General features: G+C 53.3%; 1 protein-coding gene across 2 annotated transcripts in view; it reads right to left on the bottom strand.

The window, feature by feature from the left end:
* Positions 1 to 18,963, bottom strand: part of KCND3 (potassium voltage-gated channel subfamily D member 3) — a 213,376-nt gene that overhangs the window by 144,148 nt on the left and 50,265 nt on the right. The gene's annotated exons all lie outside the window — the stretch shown is intronic.

The following is an 18,963-nucleotide window of genomic DNA, read 5'->3' as shown; positions in this document are numbered from 1 at the left end:
CTGGTGATGTTTACCCTCTATGGCACCGTCAACCTCCTGATCTGTCCCAGGCTTTGTAGGAGCCGTTACTGATTATGGTCAGAATTGACTTTCCCTTCTTGCATTGGAGCTGAAAAGGCATCCTGGCCTCGCCTCTCCCAGAGTTGTTAGGAACATCAACAGGACTCCTGGGGAGATAAGGTGGGTGCTGAAATAGAAGGCATTATGGTAGAGACGACAGCGGGAAAGCACGTGTGGGTAAGCAACTATTTTTTAAACAATTTCAAGTTACCACAATAGCCAGGGGTGTGTTTTCCTCAAGGCAGCTGAAAAACTCAACTCTGCAGACATTTCTGTCTCTGACCGTTTGTTGCCTTGAAGCCCAAGAGGGCTCCCAGGCAGCCCTGATTTGTCCAAGATGAACACAAAGGCAGCAATGGTGTGGCGAACCCAAGGCCCTGGGCGGCGTCATGTTTAATTCATGAGCAGGGTGGCAGTAGCAGCTGGAAAGGAAGGGAGATGGTCAGAGGAATCTGCCTTGAACTCAAGGTCAAACGAAGATTCTAGCCAGTTCCAACACAGCTAAACAGTTCTCAGTGTGTGTTCAGAGGACAGGCAATGTGGTCAGCGGTGGTGGCTAGCATAGCAGGGACTCTGAGCAGCGCCTTGTGGCGAGAGCCCAGGTGAAGAGCCCCCCGCGGTTCCTCCATTCTAGGCATTCATTCAATGATGTTTACTGAGTACGTGTAGCATAGTATTAAGAATGAGTTCTTCTGAGTCAGAGATCCTAGGTGCAAACCAGGGCTCTGCTCCTTACTGGCTGCATGACTGTGGGAAAGACACTTATGCCCTCTGTGCCTTTAAAGGGATAATAACAGCATTTATCTCCCAGGTGGTGAGAAGAATTAATTTAGAACATGGAAGGGGCTGGATCGGTGCCCAACATACAGGAAGCATGCTGATGCCGTGCTTGTTGCCTTTGGCTGGGAAGTCAGATCTGTATGCAAGTTCTGTTTCTAGCAGGTGGCAGCTGTGTGACTTGAGGCAAGTTACTTGACCTCTCTGAGTCACGTTTTCCTCAGTTACAGAAGAGCAGTCCCTGTTTTTATATGAGGGTTCAGTGAGACAGCAATGGGAAGTATCCAATCAATGTTGATTGAGTGTATCCTCTGTGATGAAACAGATCAAGACCTCACGCTTAAGGCTTACGTCTGGGGGTGAAGCAGGTGCACATGTGTCCACGCACGTGATCATCCCCGCAGACTCTCAACAGACACTGGGCACGAGTCGACAGGCCTGGTTCTGTGCTGGCTCTGCCCTCGTTGTTGGGTAGCCATGCTCCCTGAGCTCTCAACCTCCGTTTCCCCACCCCTAAGATGAAGGGAACACTCTGCCACGAGAGCCCCTTACAGCTCCACCCCTCCGGGACACGTTCTGTAGGACCCTCTGGACTCCAAGCTCAGACAGTCTTGAGAACCACCATGATGGAGTGGAGAGGGCAGGCTCCCTGGGGTAGCTATGAGCACATGAAGCTAGACAGCACTGAACAGCCAGCATGCCCTCTACGGTGGCTTCCCGCCTGGATTTCTTATCCAGCCAGTCATCGCCATCCCATTCCACAATACAGGGCGAGTGGGAAAAGCTGAGAGGTGCCCCCAAACCATCCCGTATTCTTCCTCCATCCTGGGTCCCAAAATCCCTTCCTCCCATTCTCCAACGATCCAGGACCTTGACACGCAGTCGTGTATGTGTGTGTGTGTGTGTGTGTGTGTGTGTGTGTGTGTGTGCGCGCGCGCGCACGCGTGCGCGCGCATGACCTTTTCACTTTCATCTCCAGGATTCTAATCTCCGGCATTCTAACACCTGGGTCAACATCTTGGAAATGTATTTCTTTTCCTCCAGCTAAGGAAGCAGCGCACGTTTCTGTGTCAGTGAAAAGCCAGGAGGGGCCTCGCTACCTCCTTGGAAGCTCTAAGCCCCTCAGTAGAAGGATAGGAGCCGTGTTGCCCAGGTAGGTGAACACCGCCCCCCCCCCCCGCCCCCACCTTCCCTCGCCACAGGCAGGCAGCGGGATGGGCAGAAGTGCCACTGTGAGCACCACTGGCCAGAGAACATGCCAGTGACCAGCTGCGAGGCAGAGGCTCCTGGCCTGAGATTTCAAATCTCAAAGAGATCCAAGAGCCATCCCTCAGGCAAGGGACATGCCCTCGGGCGGGGACCACCAGCGAGCCCTAACCGGGCTCCGCCCTGTCCCTAAGCGGTCCCAGGAGATGGCTCCCGTGGGCACTAGCAAGGAGGGCTCTGCACTGCGTTTCCCTTCCTCCTTCCATTCGCATCCGGTCCACAACACCTGGCAGCCACCTGGGCCAGGCCGGAGGGTGGGACTGCAGACAGAGGTGAGTAAGGAGAGCACCATCCCTCCGAAGAGCCCACAGCCTGGAAGAGAAGGTTGGGGATGGCTCAACAAATGATGACAAGAGCATGCGCCAGGTGCTTTAACGCCATGGGTGTGATGTTCTGGGAGTGGGGAAGGTTCCTGGGCACACGAGACCTGAAGAACGCTCAGTTCAGAGAGGTGGAGACTGGGGTTCCATCAGCCTGCCCTGATCCTCCAGAAGCATTTCCAGCTCCCACTTCAAGCACGGGAGGTTTTTTCTGCTGGCCGTTAGCACGCCCCCAGCTGGGAGCTCAGCTCTGGAGCCGCCCCACAGCCACCCCAGCCCAGAGCCAAGGGCCTCCTGTGCCGAGCAAAGGCCTCCCCGTGAGGATTCTGCCAACGTGGAGGACTGGGACTCGGACATCCTCAGACCATTATTGTTTAGGAAGAGCGGAGATGTCGGGGCTGCCACAGCTCTGGCCTATTCCAGGACACGGTGCACTTGAGAAATAATAGCCTGCCTGTCTTCCCTCCAGACATGGGCTCCCTTTCACCTGACTCTCTCATTTCCCTGGAAGGGGAAACATATTGCTTCTGGCTATGACCCTGAGAGGGACATGCGCATCCACTTTCCGGACCAGCCATCTCCTACCTGGGGCGGGAGCCAGGCCCCACATGGAGGTGCACTCAGGAAGGGAGCGCTTCTGAGGAAGGATCCATGGAGCCAAGGCCTTCCTGACCCCAAGGCCTTCACTGCTTGTCTCCACAGTCGGGCCACCCTCTGTGTCCAGGAGCCAGCATGATGCTGGTCACGTGTCAGGCGATGATTCAGACCTTACAGCAAATGCTCCCTTGACCTCTGTGGTCAACTGACCGGTGGGGAACGGGGCAGAGCAAGGAAGGGGCTAGCCGACCTGGCTTCCTATACAGGGCTGCCCACACCCCTTTGCCCCCGGCCAAGGCTGTGCGCGGCCTCTCCTTGGGCACTGGCAACCCCAGAATGTGTGCCCATATCATGCCAGACACCAAGACATGCTGAACTAGACCAACTACAAATAGGTCTTGGCCCTGGCCGTGGGTTTCTCTGGGGGATGAGGTCATGTCTGCGTTCATCGTGGCACACTTGGGCTAGGGGTCTGAGTCACGTTCTTGTGCAGAGAGGCAGAAGCCAGAGGGCCCCCCTGATCAAGAGTGGATGCTGCCCATCACAGTCCAGGGGCCAGAGCCCAGCTCTAGGTCCTGCCTGGGTCAGGGGTCGCCATCAGAGAAAACTCCCCACCAGGCCACACCCATCTCTTGCCTGGGCTCACTCTGACACTCACTCCCCTAGCAGGTCAGATGGATCCGCCACTAGAAGGAGGGTCTGGGTACTGGCAAGTCACAGCTGACACGTATCACGCTTGTCTGTGTCAGGCAATGTGCTCATGGTTTACATGGGTTAACTCACTGAACACCCACAAGGACACTATGAGAGATACTGTGACTCTCCCCGCTGTGTTGACGAGGCACTGAGAGGTTATGAGGCCTGCTCAAGGTCACCCAGCTAGCAAGTGGCGATGCCAGGATTTAAACTCTAGGAGTAGGAATGTAGAGCCTGCACTCTTACCCACTGCATTACTCACTCAAATTCCTCATTTAACTTGGGAGACACCACAATGGCTTCTTCTAACTAGCAATTTCATTGGTTAACAGCGCACGCTCTGGAGCAGATCTGGGTTCTAACTGTGTCCCCTTGGGAAGGTCTTTTTGTAGCTCTGGGCCTCAGTTTCCTCATCTACAAAATGGGATAAGAGCACCTGCCTCACGAGAAGTGAAAATAGGATCATGTACTTAGTACAGTGTCTTTTCACCAGTAAGCAACTCCCAGAGGTTAGCGATTAATCATTTACAAACGCATTTTCTGGTCTGCGCATAGGTGATCTGCCCAATACTTAACCAATTATTAGCTGTGTGACCCTGGGCAGGCCATTTCATTGTTGTCTTTCTGTAAAACACTGGATGGCATAGTGCATTCCCCAAGCAAACCCAGTATGGGCAATGGGGAGAGGGCACCTTCCAGCTCGCCTGGGAATTGAAACTTCATCCCAGAAAAGCCACAAAGTAAACATCTACAGACACACACACACACACACACACACACACACACACACACACTGAGATGCAAAAAGTCTGAGACGCAAAAAGTCTGTGACCTTCCCACGGTCTCTGGGCCAGTGTGGTTCCCCCACCCCCACATCTGCCCCAGCTTCCTTTCCTGCCCTATCTCCACTTCACTGTTGTCCACTTAGCACCTACTGAATTACTCTATGTTTAATTTCACCATCTCCCCCGCCCCCACTCTATCATAGCCCCAAGTGGGCAGGGACCTTGATGGCCCTGTTCCCAGCTGCATCCTGGGCTCCAGGAATAGAGCCTGGCACGTGGGGTACTCAGTAGGCATAAATGTGTGCTCAGTGAATGGAAGAAGGAATAAGCAGCCCCTGAGGGCCGTCCTGGCTCCGCACCGAGGGCTCCCCAGTCAGAATTGGCTCCTCCAGCTCCCCTTCACTGCCCCTCTCTCAGCTGCTGAGCTGGAGAAAATCAAGTCAGTAGGCTTCACAAGGCACTTAACAGGAAGGGCCAGAAAAATGGCTAATGAATGGCTTTAGTTAGCATGACAGTGCGCCCTGCACCGGGCTGGGCTAAGGACTCCATGTGTATTCGCTGTATTAACTCACTAATGCTTATCACGGCCTGTCTCCAATTCACCAGGCGCGAAACCAAGGCACAGGACAGCTAATTGCGCAGGAAATCACGCCTGGGCAGATTGCTTTCAAAACAGACAGTCCTGACCTCTTTGTGCCAGGGCCTCCCAAGTTGTTCGCAGAGCTCCCCGCCAGCTTCCTCCTTTCTTCCCCCCAGATTCTCCAATCTTCCCGCTGCTGCTCCTCAGTTACAAACATCTCCGCGAAGAGGCATGTCTCCATGCAGGCATTCATTCAACAGATGGGCGCTGAGGACCTGCAGGCTCCCGTCACTGTTTCACGCTGGGGAGGGTCCCTTTCCCCCATCACCACCCCCCACCCGGGGCACGCTGAGGCTCCTCAGGGCCTTTGATTGTGTTCTTTCTTCTCCAGGACTTAGTATTAGAGAAGTGCCCATCTAACCTGGGGCGGGGCACGGGGGGAGGGGGTTGTCAATGGGGTCTGGCCCCGACATGACCTGGGAAGGAACCAGCCTTCTCTTGTGGGCAGAGAAGGATGCCGCCCCCCTCCGCCCCCTCCACACATCCTTCCCCAGGTCTGATCCTCTCCCCCAGCCCTGGGATCCTCCCTCCTCCCAGCTGATCACAAAAATGCCTTCTTTGCCTAATTATTACATATACTAATTATTTTCATTTACATGCCTAGCTTACCATTTATGTCTAATTATTGTGCAGCTCAGAAACAATCACGCATACCATTAAGAATGTATCAGGGTAACTCTGCAGCAGGTTTCACTAACTTCGGTACCAAACGGTTTGTGCATGATTCATCTCCGTGGTGTGTGGTTCCCATGGCATGTAATTTCCCTAAACTGAGTTGGGGGCAGGAGCAGGGACACGAGGGTGGGTGACTCTGCTCTGTGATGGTGCAGAAGAGTGGCAGTAGGAGGACCCGTAATGGCTATAATTTACTGAACCATGGTGCACCCACCTCAGCTACCATTAAGCACTGCCTATACATTATCTCCTTTAAACTTCTAGGCCTCCCGATGATTAAAGTGGAGGCAAGTAACACTTCCAGGCACACACAGCTGGGAACGGCATTCTGGGGCTCGGGTACAGATGTGTGAGGTCGGAGCCTGACCTCTTTACTGCCTTCTAGGTGCCTGCCCACTGAGAGGTACAAGGGGAGGGGGGCGAGGGCACCCGGGAAGCGATGCAGCCCACCTGCCTCATTCTCCCAAAAACAGGAAACTGAGGCAAGAGCGGGGAAGTGGCTTGCCCACCAGACCAGGCCAGAGTGAAACCAGGGTCCATCACCTGGCTCCCTGCTGCGTTGGAGGAAAGCCGCCCTGGGAACAGAAGCAGCATCTCTGAATTCCGGCCCATCATTGAAGGCTGACGCAGGTAGCGTTCGAGGCTGACACAGGCAGCGACTGGTGGTCTCATCACCTTGGTCAAGAACACCATTTGCGGGGCGCCTGGGTGGCTCAGTGGGTTAAGCCGCTGCCTTCAGCTCGGGTCATCATCTCAGAGTCCTGGGATCGAGCCCCACATCAGGCTCTCTGCTCAGCAGGGAGCCTGCTTCCTCCTCTCTCTCTGCCTGCCTCTCTGCCTGCTTGTGATCTCTCTGTCAAATAAATTAAAAAAAAAAAAAAAAAAAAAAAAGAACACCATTTGCTCCCATTCTCGAAATCTGGCCAGCTCTAAGTAGCACTCCTTCTGGAAGATGCCTGGTGTCTTTCTTCCCCTTAGGTCCTTCCTTTTCTAAACACGCATCCCCTCCCCCTTCACTCCTCCATTTGTCTTCATTCTTGAGGTGTTAGACAGCATTTAGTGAGTGCTTACTATGGGCTGCTTATTATGCTAAGCGGTTTACATTTACTTTCCTGTGTAATCCTTGAAGTACTCATGTGGGATGGAAATGATCTCTTGTCATCTCCCCATTTTCCAGCCAAGAGCTCTGAAGCCCAGAGAGGGTACGTGGCATGCCCAAAGTCACACAGCTTGGTGAGGTCAGTGCACAGATCCACAGCCTGGTGTCTCCGATTCCAGAGCCTGCTCTCTGAGGTCAAGTCACAACATAAAGTTTCTTAACACCAGTTTTGCTGGCTGCCAGCCTGGCCTCACATTTCTTTTTCTTTGCCAGGCAGCCAAAAGCAAACACTCTGTGTTTTGAGCCCAAAGATTCCAAGTGGCTCTAAAGTTGACTTCTGTCCTATTCCAGAGCTTTGGGCTTTGCCAACAGTTATGGGCCCTTCAGGGACCAGGCTAGATTCTAGGAAGTGTTTCTAGAAAGGTCTCTGCTTCTGTGTCCCAGGATCTGGAACTCCACAGACCAGGAAGTCTCTTCTGGCCCAGTGTCAGAATTATCAAAGAGCAAGAAAAAGGCATTCTGGGAACTATGAGCATTCACTGTTCTAAAGCTCTTGGGCCTTCTGAACAGTGAGCTTGGGGGGCCAGCAGGACCCTTCCTATTGACTATAGTTGGTTACCAACACTTTCCAGGACTCTCCCCTCCTCTGGAATCATGGCAGACCAGCATGTAGGGTGCACCCTCCATGGGGGGATTGTGTGGAAGCGCCAGGCTGAGGAGGCCAGGAAAGCTGGCTCAGAGTCCCTCCTTCTTCCCTCCCCATGGGAGCCTGCTCACTCCTCTTACTCCTCGCTTCCAGATCTGCATTCCCACCCACAGGTTAGAAAAGGACACATTTTATTATCCACTTTGGAACCCCATCCCTGACTGGGCATGCCTCCCGCTTCTGGCCATAAGCCACTGAAGTCCCGAACACAGGGAAGTGACGGATAGCCAGTGTCGTCCTGCATGGCGGACTTGACAGAGGTGAAAGGGTAAGGTCACTACTTCCCAAGTGTGCAGAAGGACAGAACACTGGCCTGGGCTTTCCGGATGAAGTGTGAGTGGCAATGCCTATATTCATCTCTCTCTCTTTTCTCTCCCTGCCCTCTCTCCTTCCTTCCATTCATCCATCCGTCCATCTGTCCCCCCTGTCCATCCAACAAACATCCACTGAGCCCTTACTATACGCCAAGCACTGTGCTAGGCAACAGAGAGGCAGCTCTGAATGATACCTCTGCCCTAGGGCAGCAAAAGTTCACCAGAAAAGAGACCCAACGAACCAGAAATTACGGTACTATTGTTAAGTGTTAGAGCAGGAAAGCTGAGGTTAGAACACGGGGGCTTGGCTCATGGTGGCCTCCAAGGCCCTACCTATGTGGCCAGTCCCTCGAACGTTCTCGACCCCACCTCCTCCCCCTCACCAGCCACAATGGCCTACCTGGTGGCCTTCAGACATCCCTGGCCTGGTTGCATTGGCACTTCAGCTCCTGCTGTCGGGAACGTTCCTCCTCCCAGACAGCTGCATGGTTCACCTTGCTTCCTGTACTCAGAGGTCCTTTTTTTTTTTTTTTTCTTTCCTTATGTATCTCTACATTATCAACAGTTGCTAGAATATAAGCCACAGGAGGGCAGGAATTTCTTCCTACTTTATTCCCTGCCATATCCGCAGATGATTAGAATAGTGCCCATCCCATGGGAGCACGACAAATATCTGTTAAATGAATGGCCCTGAGGGGGTGGGGTCATGATTCATGGAAAGGAGAAAGGGTCCTGGGTTGGGCTCCCCTGCTCCCCCAGAGCCCGGCTGGCTGGGACCCCCTGCTCATAAAAATCTCCGAGGGAACACTTCTCCACGTGCCTGCCCTCCTTCACACAGGAAACACAGACACAGTCAATGCCCAGGCTCCGCTCAGCTCAGCGGGGAGCAGCAGGAGTGAATCCCCATCAAAGCAGGGGACCAGGCTGCGGAGTTCCCTCCTTAATGGCTGCGGAAGGCATGGTACAACTGGTTTGGGGACAAATCCATCACCCCGATTGTATTCGCATAAGGTGGGGTGAGATGAGTTTGCACCCTCTCTGCAGGGTGCCCCAGGGCAGAGAAGGCAGCAGGCAGGGGTCCGCCAGGAAGGACGGAGCCATCAGAACAGAACCTGAGTCTAACTCACAGGTGCCTCCCACCCTGCCCCCTGTCCTGGACCCAGAACCTCAGGGCAGCTCCACATAGACCTCATAATGTTCTCCAGAACAGCTCTTCCTGGGAGAGATGTCACAGTGGTGGGTGGGCCTTGGGATGTGAGAGCCCTTCCTACCTCCGTCGCCTCCTGTCCCTGCCTCCCTGTGTGCAGGTCAGAGAAGGCAGCCTGCCTGGGCCCAGAGGCCAGGGGAGGAAATTTCTGCTCTGCAGACAACGGACCTCTTTCAAAGCAAAGATAACCAGCCTGTGAAGGCATCAGGGTGAACAGAGCCTCCAGTAAACTTGGAATCTGAATGGCTCCGGCAGCTGCATTAAAATCTAAACAGTCTTTCCTGCGGATTTTTCCGATTAATGCAAATTTGTTTTGCTTTGCAAATTGAAAATCAGTTGCAAGCACCTGGTGTAAAAATTCTAGCCTTCCAGCCGGGAATGGAGAACCCCGAGGGCATCCTCACGCCAGCCAGCCAGCCCCACACCCGGACCTTTGCCATCTTCTGATTCTGGGGCAGCCAGACTTCCTCCTGGGTTCGAGGCTGGTGACCCCTACCATCCCTACCCCCTGTTAGTAACAAGCTCTCCACTGAGCAAAATTGAATGCATCCGGCGGTTTCCAGGTGCTGGGACACCCAGGCCTCTTTCTTCCCTGAAGGGTGATCGGTGCAATCCGGGAGGTCATTCAAGCCCTCTGTAAGAAGCCTGCCTTTGTAACTCCTGGGTGTGTGTGTGGGGGGGGGGGGGGGGGGGGCATCATCAGAATGACAAGAGTGGCACAGCTTCATCTTTCAGCGAAGGGACTGACAGAGTGCCTTGGAACTGCCCCCAGGTTGAAATCATTCCTTCCCAACTGTCCCAGGCCTATCCTCAGGGCAGGGCGACTTCTCAGCCTGACCAAGCGCATCTTCTCTCAAGCTCCGGAAAGCAGAGGGAACTGTGGGGACTCCCCGGGAAAGCTGGGTGATGAGGAAGGTGCTGCTAGTGTCCCACAGCTGCCTCACCCCCGCAGAGCCAGGCCCATCCTGCTGGTGCCTTCTCCAAGTCAGGCTCCGTGTGCTCCCAGCCCAGCCGAGTCCGAGCAGATGAACAGATGAACGGGGACACCCTTTCCCGCCTGTCCCCTCCTCCACCAGCCTCGCATTGTTCATTCAGCTCTGAGATAAGTCAGGAGGGAGGGTAGTTATGAACGGGCCCCATTATGCTCCCCCTTCCTCTGCTACGCAATTTAAAGGCAGGAGACAGAGAGAAACGCTCTGGAAATCCAAATTAAAATGTATTCCGGTAGCAATCCCGCACCCAATTAAAGTAACCCAGAGCCTATTGTCCTTTGCTAAATTTAGAAAATGCTCAGGTGTGTCTGATCCTACTCTGCACAGATATTTTTAATACAGATTTAATCATATTTTGGGTTAGAAGAAGAAGCTAATTAGGTAGGCAGATTTAGAAAGGCTGCCGGAATGCAGGACAAAGAGAGGTGATTTGATGCAATTCACTATTTTCTGGGTGTTGTTTTTTTTAAACAGTAAGTTGTGCCGGGCCTGGGTTTGGGAGTCGCAGCCAGCTGGCTTGAACACTGAGGTGGTAATGAACCGGAAAGCCCATATTAGTAGCCAACAAAACCCTGGGGCTGCAGGGACCCCCAAAAGATGCTCACATCACTCTCTTGTCTCCTTTAACTGTTGAACCAAAACACTCCCGAGGCAGAGGACCTTACTGTTTAAGATGACACGTAAACAGGCATTCTTCATCTGTGGGACGGGAAAGTTCTCTGTCTGCAGGAAGGCAAGGTGCTCCTTGATGAACACTGGCCTCACTGGGGCGAGCTGCTTCTGGCTTAGACCCACCCAGTCTCCGGGGCACCTGTCTGCCTGCACTCCCTCCGTTCTCCACGACTGCACCAGAGTGTAACAAAGAAGAGTGGGCTCTTGGCTTGACTCTGTGCTGAATCATGTGATTGAGTAACCGACTTAAAAACTCCTCTAAGCCTTAGATTCTCCCCCAGCAACACGGGGATTCTGGTCTCTGTCTTCCTTAAATTAAGGCTGGCAAAGGTAGAGCGGGACTCAGTTGGGGCCATCTGGACATGTCAGGAAGGAGGCCACTGAGGGCACACACCCAGGCAGCTCAGCTCTGTCAGTGAGACAGGAGGCGAGATTCCCGGTTCATTGTGCTTTAAACCAAAGCATGAGTGTATTATGGGGAGTGCTGTCTTTATTCAGGACCCACCCCAGCTCCCGTCCTTGTGATGGAGGAAGCTGAGCCCAGCACATTGTCACCTAGCTTTCCAAGTTCCTCCTGAACATACTATTAGGTAGTTAAGATACCGTGTCTTAAAATGCAAAGTGGGTTAAGCTTCTGCCTTCAGCTCAGGTCATGACCTCAGGGTCCTGGGATCGAGCCCCACATCGGGCTCCCTGCTCCGCGGGAAGCCTGCTTCTCCCTCTCCCACTCCCTTTGTAATCCCCCTCTCACTGTGTCTTTCTCTGTCAAATAAGTAAATAAAATCTTAAAAGAGAGAGAGAGATTGGTTACCCAAAAGAGGTGGATGGGAAAGGGGTGGCAAGAAGAAGGAATGGGAACGAGGAGCAGAGATGCAGTGAGAGGGACACGTCCCTGAGAATACCTTTCTTTAGAGCTTTGATTCTTAGAGCCTTGGCAGTGTTTCATGGAGCTTTCATACAACGCAAAAGAAAGAAGTAAAAACAGCAGATTTCTTCCTCAAGGCAGGCTCTTTCCTCCTGAAGGAATGGGCCCCACAGACCGGAGAGCCTATGACTTTCATAGTGTAGCAGCTAAAAGCAAAGATTCAGGAGCCTGGCTTCAAATTCCAGCTCTACCTCTTAGAGGCTGTGTGATTTTGAATACCTTCTCTGTGCTTCCATTTTCTCATCTATAAAGTGGAGTAGAACAGTAAGTACCTCACATAGTTATTACGAGGAGCTTATGAGTTAACACAGAACCAGACCTTAGGACAGTGCTTGCTCTTACGATGATCATTATTTTAGGGCTCGCTGGTTAGGAGCTGCTGCAGTCCCATGGGATGAGGAATCCCTTCACCCCCTAGGACATCCCTCAAGCACTGGGAATAGGCGAGCCTAACACAAGAGCTTTCAGGGGGAGGCACACTGTGATGGCAGGAACCATGGAGCTCTGAAGGCCCCTGCTGAGGGGCCTTATCAGTTTCCTCTGGCTGCCAGAACGCATTACCACAAACCTAGTGGCTTCACCAATAAAACCGTATGGGCTCATAGTTCTGGAGGTCAGAGGTCTGAAATGGGTCTCGATGGACTAAATCCCTCGACTTGCAGTCCCCTCCTTCATCTTCAAAAGCAACGACACGGGTCCAAGTCTTCTCCCCTGGCATTACTCTGACCTCTCTCACCTCCCTGTTCCATGTTTTAAGGACACCTGTGGCTACACCGGGCCATCTGGGTAACCCGGGACACTCTCCCTTTCCTGAGGCCAGCTGATTAACAACCGTGATTTGCCTTCTTCCCCTCTGCAACATACTCCCACATCGTGGGGCATTAGGACACGGACCTCACTGGGCCCATTCTTCTGGCCCCACTCTGACCAGCTGCTAACCTGCTCCACCTCTTCCCTGGTGCTTAGGGCGTGGTCTCAGGTTGGTTGGTTGGGTTGGGTCATCTTGGACATCTTTCAGTATACAGGTCTGCGGCACTAAGTAGTCACACTGTCATGCAACCATCACCACTGTCCATCTCCAGGACATCTCTGGTCCTGTAAAACTGAAACTCCACTCCCAGTAAACACTAAGTCTACACTACTTTTTGTTTGAGAGTTTGAGAACTCTCGGCATCTCACAAGGATGGAAGCACACATCTTTGTCCTTTTGTGACTGGCTCAGTTCACTGGACCACGCTGTCCTCCAAGGTCACCACTGCACCTTGGTCTCCTGGTTTTGCAGCGACTCCACACTGGGTCCCCCTCCCCGATCCAGCACTGGGTGCCCCTACCCCCCCATAAGGGGCCCCACCGGGAAGGGCATCTCAGGCTAGAAGCTTGCACATGGATTTTCTGGCGATTTAAAAAAAAATTGTGGTGTGATGTGGTGTGATGTTGTGGACTGGGGTTGGGGAATGTGAGGCACAAGGCTGCTCTGGGATCCTGGGAACCGGGCTCCCACCCAGGCCAGCCGCCACTGGCTGTGTGTGGCTATCATCGGCGCCACTCACAGGGCGCCTCCAACGCACCAGTCTCCCTGTGAGGCACAGGAGCCCAGAGGCTGCTCAGCACCGTGTCGGCCACTTAGTGAGTACTCCCTGAATGCCAGTTTGCAAAGGCGGGTGAGGTAGGGGCAGAGCTGAGAAGACAACTTCTTCCCAGGGTTCCCTGTGAGCTTCCTGTTAGGAATCTCAGGGAATTGTGGTTGGGAGCTCTGAATCCTGGCAGAAGAGCATACACAAGATCACAGCCGCCTTTCAGGTGTGGGCAGCTGCTCTGAGGAGCTTCTAAAGATGGGGGCCGGAGAGGCTCCCAGGAAGCAGCACCAAGTCAAGAGTGGCATGAGTATGGGAAAGGAGGCAGGGAGGCCAAGGTTCATCTTCCAAAGCTGATGGGTGTTCCTGATCCTGCTTATTCATCTCCTCCTCCAGGAAGCACTCCAGGATTATACCCACAGAACTTCAGTGACTTTTACTAGACATTTCCTCCATATTCTCCTCTGGTGTCTGTGCTGTACTAATCTGCACGTTATCATTCACAATACAAAAGCACTTCACCAGTCTGGATTCAAGCAGTGTACTGCCAAGCATTTAAAAAACTCTCCCCAGCCTTCCCTCACACAGGGGCTACACTACGGGCAGGGGGCACTAAACATTGGGCATTGATGGAAATAGATGGGAAGGAGGAAGCCTCCTCCTGTATAGATCCCACTAGGTTAGCGCTTGACCCTAACCTTCCCAAAGGCCCTGGGAAAGTGGGCACAGCAGCAGCCAGGCTTCTCATTGTGTGGTTCCAGGGAAAACACTGCAGGTTTCCAGGCCGCCGTCCCTCACCTGTCCCACTAGGAGGTGGGGGGCAGGGCCTGGGAGGTGTGATTTCTAAGCGAACTTGAGCAGGCATCATTTTGATGCCTGTTTTGCACCTGGGCAAACAGGTGCAGAAGGGAGGAGGATGGCTCGGTTCCCCGGCTGGGTTGGGGTTTGGGTTCCAGGATTAAGGGTCTTCTCCCTAGAAACCACCACTTACTCTAATTGCTAGGAGACCTCCTCTGTAGGTTGGGGGGCAGGTTACCGGGAGGGGTACAATAGCAGGATCCGCATAGAGATGAAGGGAAATGTACTACATGACACACTTCAGAGTCCCATCTCACAGCACGACCTGAGTAAAGGCTGCTAGAACCCCAGTATGGTCAGATGTGCACAGGGGGCCTTCATGGTCTCGGGGTCACAGTGTTGAGAAGGTCCTCAGAATTCGCCTGGAGCAGACTTCAGCTCCAGCCAGGGCTCCCCTTGGAGCTGAACCTGCCTGCAGCTGTGCATTTCCAACCAGAGCTAGGCTGTACCCATGGAAATGCCACATCCAATGGACCAGAAAAGCCTGCTGCCTGCACGGGGAAACCATGTGGATGGATGGCAAGCCATCACGCTCACCAGCCTGCACAGCCCCTTGGGCCCCTGCTTCCTTCTTGGGGCCCTCAAGGAGGAGGCAGCAATAGTACCAAAAGAGAAATGAGCCTTTGCTGCTGTGGCAAGGTACTTGGGCCACCTTGGCCTGAGGCATTTGGGCAATTTATTCCTCCTATTTGCTCTCCCTCCTTCCCTCCTTTCTTCTTTTCTTCTCCCCACCCATTTATTTTTAAACAAAGGTACAGAGGTGAATATCCTGGCAAAGTCCAGACCAATCTAGCTATCAACTCTCCTTGCCTTAGTCTTGGGCCAGGACAGTATTTTTCCAACTGAGGTCTCCAGCTACACTCTCTGTAGAATGGGATTAAGCTAATGTACTCTCTACTAAGGACAGAGACAAAGCAATATGATTACAGACAATTCTTAATTCTGAATCCACTCAGGATACCTACCACCAAGGCCCCCCTTCTCCCCCCATGTTCAAGCCCATGCTTTCTACGCTGCTCTTAGAAAAGAGAACAAAGTGAAAATCTGGTGAGTTCTCACGTGTTGGACACTTCACAGCCATCACTTGGTTAATTATATCCCCCCTCATGACAACCCTGTAGTGTTATTCTTATGTTACAGATGAGGAAACTGAGTCCTTGAAGTGTACATGACTTGTCCAGTGTTGTTCAGGGTTTGGTGGCGAGACAGGAAGAGCAGAGCTATTGGCAATAATGGGGTTTGGGCCTTCCTTGCTGTCTTCCCTTCTGCATGACAGGAGGCAGCAGCCCTGACTACCCAAAGCTAAGTGTCCCCTGTCCTAACAAACACAGGCAACTCTCGGGGCACCTGGATGGCACAGTGGGGTAAGAGTCTAACTCAGTTTCAGCACAGGTCATGATCTCGGGGTTGCGGGATCGAGCCCTATATCGGGCTCTGTGCTCAGCAAGAGTCTGCTGGAGATTCTCTGCCTCTCCATCTGCCCCTCCCCCTGCACACACTCTCTCTCTCAAATAAATAAATAAATAAATAAAATCTTTTAAAAAATAAAGAAACATAGACAAATCTCGTTCAGCATGTCACTAGAGGGGTGCAGATCGCCCATCCCTTCCTGTTGGGCTCTGATGTTGATGACACGTATCCCAATTGCTTCAGAGGCAGACTTACCCCTTGATTACATACATCTGAAGGCAGCTACGAAGAAGAATTTTTCTTCGGAGCTACGTGCGCCTGGGTGTGTCGGGAGATGGCTAGGACCAGACAGGCCGGGAACCTTGCTCCCGTGGCAGTGGGCCATTGGCAACAGACCCCCAAAGGGCTGTGTGAGTCGGGGGTGGGGCAGTTTCCGGGGTCAAGGCTGCCCTGGCTTGTCCTGGGAGCTGGCTGGTGTGGCCCATGCCTGCCTGGCCTGGGTGGGGTGAGAGAGGGTTCCTCGGTCTCCCCTCTCACCCACACCCCCACTCCTGCCATCCAGAGAAGAGCGGGCGGGTGCCCTGAGCCCCAGTGGCTCTGCTTTCCCCCGGTAGACATCGTGTTCTGTCCTGGGGAGAGCACGCTATAATCACAGCTATCTTCCCGTCACCAGTGCTCTCTAGCCCTGCAACTGGGCCACCGCTGGACTGAGAGGACAATTTGGGAGTGATGTGAAGGGCATGGCCCAAGCACATGTACCTGCCAAGGGATCAGCTGATGCCCCACGGGATGAGAGAAACCGGAGCCAGGGGATCCTGGCCACGGGCAAGGAACTCTACCCTGGGCCTGGGAGGTGGAGACAGACCTGGTGAACGCAGTGGCCCAAGCCCCAGGGAAGCTGTGAATGAATCCCGCCCCACCCCCCGGCCAGACTTGTGTGGGTTCTAGAAATGCCAATATCATTCTTAGAAAGGAAGATGGATATAAATCTGCCTAAGAGTGTGCACACGAACACGAGTGTGTAAGCACATGTGTTGCACACACGAGCGTGCACACATGCATGTGTGTGTGCACGCCTGTCTCTGTGTGTGCGGACACTGAAGGCAGAGACACAGTTGCATGCACGCTCTCTGGACCCTGGGTCTGTGTGTCGGTCTGATCACCTCCAGTTGGTGAACTTGGGCGATCGCTTCAGCCTGCTACGCCTTCGTTTCCTCAGCCGCAAAGTAGAGACAGCTACTTCGTGGGACGGTTGTGGTTATTTGGGGAGTAAAGGCGTATGGAGCACGTAATGCTTGGCACGCGATCCACGCTCGGTAACTGCCGACTGTGGTTCTTATTTTTGTTTGTTGATCTAGGTCAGTTGGCCAGTAAGTGTCCCCTCTTGTTGACTTTGGACAGAGGCACGCGGGCATCCCTGGAGGTCAGCAGACTCCAAGCCGGAGCCATCCGTATTTTCGGTGGGCGTGTAATGCCAAGCATGTTCACCCACACGAGACTTGTGCTTTTAAGTCACTTCTCAGGTTCACGGAGGAACCTTCATGGGCATGTTGTTCTTAGTCCACGCCAACTGGAGCCTTTGTATATGTAACCACCTTACAGCAAGGCCCTTCGCATACTTCCATCAGCCTGGTCCCATGTGATCTACCTCAGCCTCTCGCTGGATGGCAGACAGAACTCTGAGTTGACTGGAGAGCCCCCATCCTCGGCTTTTGGACTGTGTGTGCCATCGCTGGCTCCCCTTACTCCCAGATGATTGAACTGCCAATGTTTACGTGTTTAGGGAGAGAGATCGCTACATAAATGAGACCATTTTAATATCTTATCTTTATTTGGTTGCAACTACTCAGAGAGGAGAAAAACATGTCCTTTCCCCCTGAGAGGTGTAGATCTTTAGCATAATAGATACGAGGAGCAGAGGGTTTTAAGTGACACAGCCGACAACAGTGGTCGTGGAATACTAAATTGTAATTAAAATGGCAACAATGCTAATGGTGATAACGAGGACACTGGTGACAGCTTCCATCTCCCACTGACACTTAGAGGTGGCAGGCGCTATGCAGTCCTTCCCGGGCATTAGCATATCTGATTTTGGCCTCCGAGCCGAGCTGCCTCCTTGCTGCATACTGACAGGCAAATTTCGCCTTTTCAGGTGTGTGGACGAGGGGCAGAGGGGCCCACAGCTCTGGCTGCGCATCCAGGGAGCGTGAGAGTGTGCCATCCTGGAATCCCGACCCCAATCACATCCCCAGGGAGAACATCGCTCCTGCCCTTGGCGTAGAACACCCCCAGACCGCTTTTCAGTGACCCATACAACACGCATGCCCCCCTGTGTAATTATCGCAACAAATGTGCTGAAGGAAAATAAACTCCACAAAACTACCTGTGTAAAAATAGCAAAATGCGCAGCACAGGCCTGCTCTTTATAATTCATGCAGAAAGCATGGAAACATCTTACCCTGATGAATGGCGCTTTCCACGAATTTGCTGATGATACGCACACGCAGGCACGCACACTCACACGCATGCACGGACTGCCTCTGTACGGCTGGCATGTGGATAAAGAGCTGGGGAGAGCCCGGTCTGAAGAATCGCTGTGCCTTGGCGGGGAGGCTGGGGGCGGGGGGAGTGTGCTGTCAGCTTAGGGACGGGCACCTGAGGGGCTGGGCTAGTGGGCACTTTCTGGCAGCCTGGGCATGTCTTTCAGTCCAGGCTGTTCAGCTTCATCATATTTAGCAAGTCCCTGTGACACGCTAGCCTTGGGTAAGCAAAGGGGTCACAGGGAAAAATAAGGGAGGAAGCAGATCCCTGAATGGATAAAAAGATGACAAGGTCGGTACGACTGTGATGCAGAACAGGAGGCTCAGGTGGGCTTCCTGGAGGAGGAGTCTGAGTCTGGAAGAATGACTGTGGTGGCCAGGGGAAGATGGTAGAGAAGACATTCCAGGTAGAGGCAACAGCAAGAGCAAAGGCACCAGGCACCAGAAGACAGAGCTTGGACAGTTGGTCTCGTATCGCCAGGCAGGCGGCAGGACAGGCCAGGGCTCAGGCTGATGAGCGAGGGGCAGCGAGACAGGAGGCAAGGCCCTGCCACTTGCCAAGTTGCCTCCCCACTTGGCCTCTGCTTAAGGCCTGTTTACCCTTCAGGGCCTGCTTAAGTGTCCCTTACTCAAGGAGACCTTGCCTGCTCCCCGCCTGGACAGATTGGAGCCCTTCCTTGCCAGACCCTCTCAGACCTCCTTCTCCTCCACGCAGGGGCTTCTAATTCCAGCTGGAATTAGAGAATTATCCATGCGATTTTGGGCCACAGTCTCCCCCGCCAGACGCCGGGGACTTTCTCGTTCCCCAGTTCCTGGTGCCTTTCCTGCGACACAGGAGTCACCCAGTACC

Source organism: Lutra lutra, chromosome 4 (genome assembly GCF_902655055.1).
Source record: "Lutra lutra chromosome 4, mLutLut1.2, whole genome shotgun sequence".
Lineage (NCBI taxonomy): Eukaryota > Metazoa > Chordata > Mammalia > Carnivora > Mustelidae > Lutra > Lutra lutra.
Note: the sequence above shows the minus strand (reverse complement) of the source record. Positions and strands in the feature narration are given on the sequence as shown.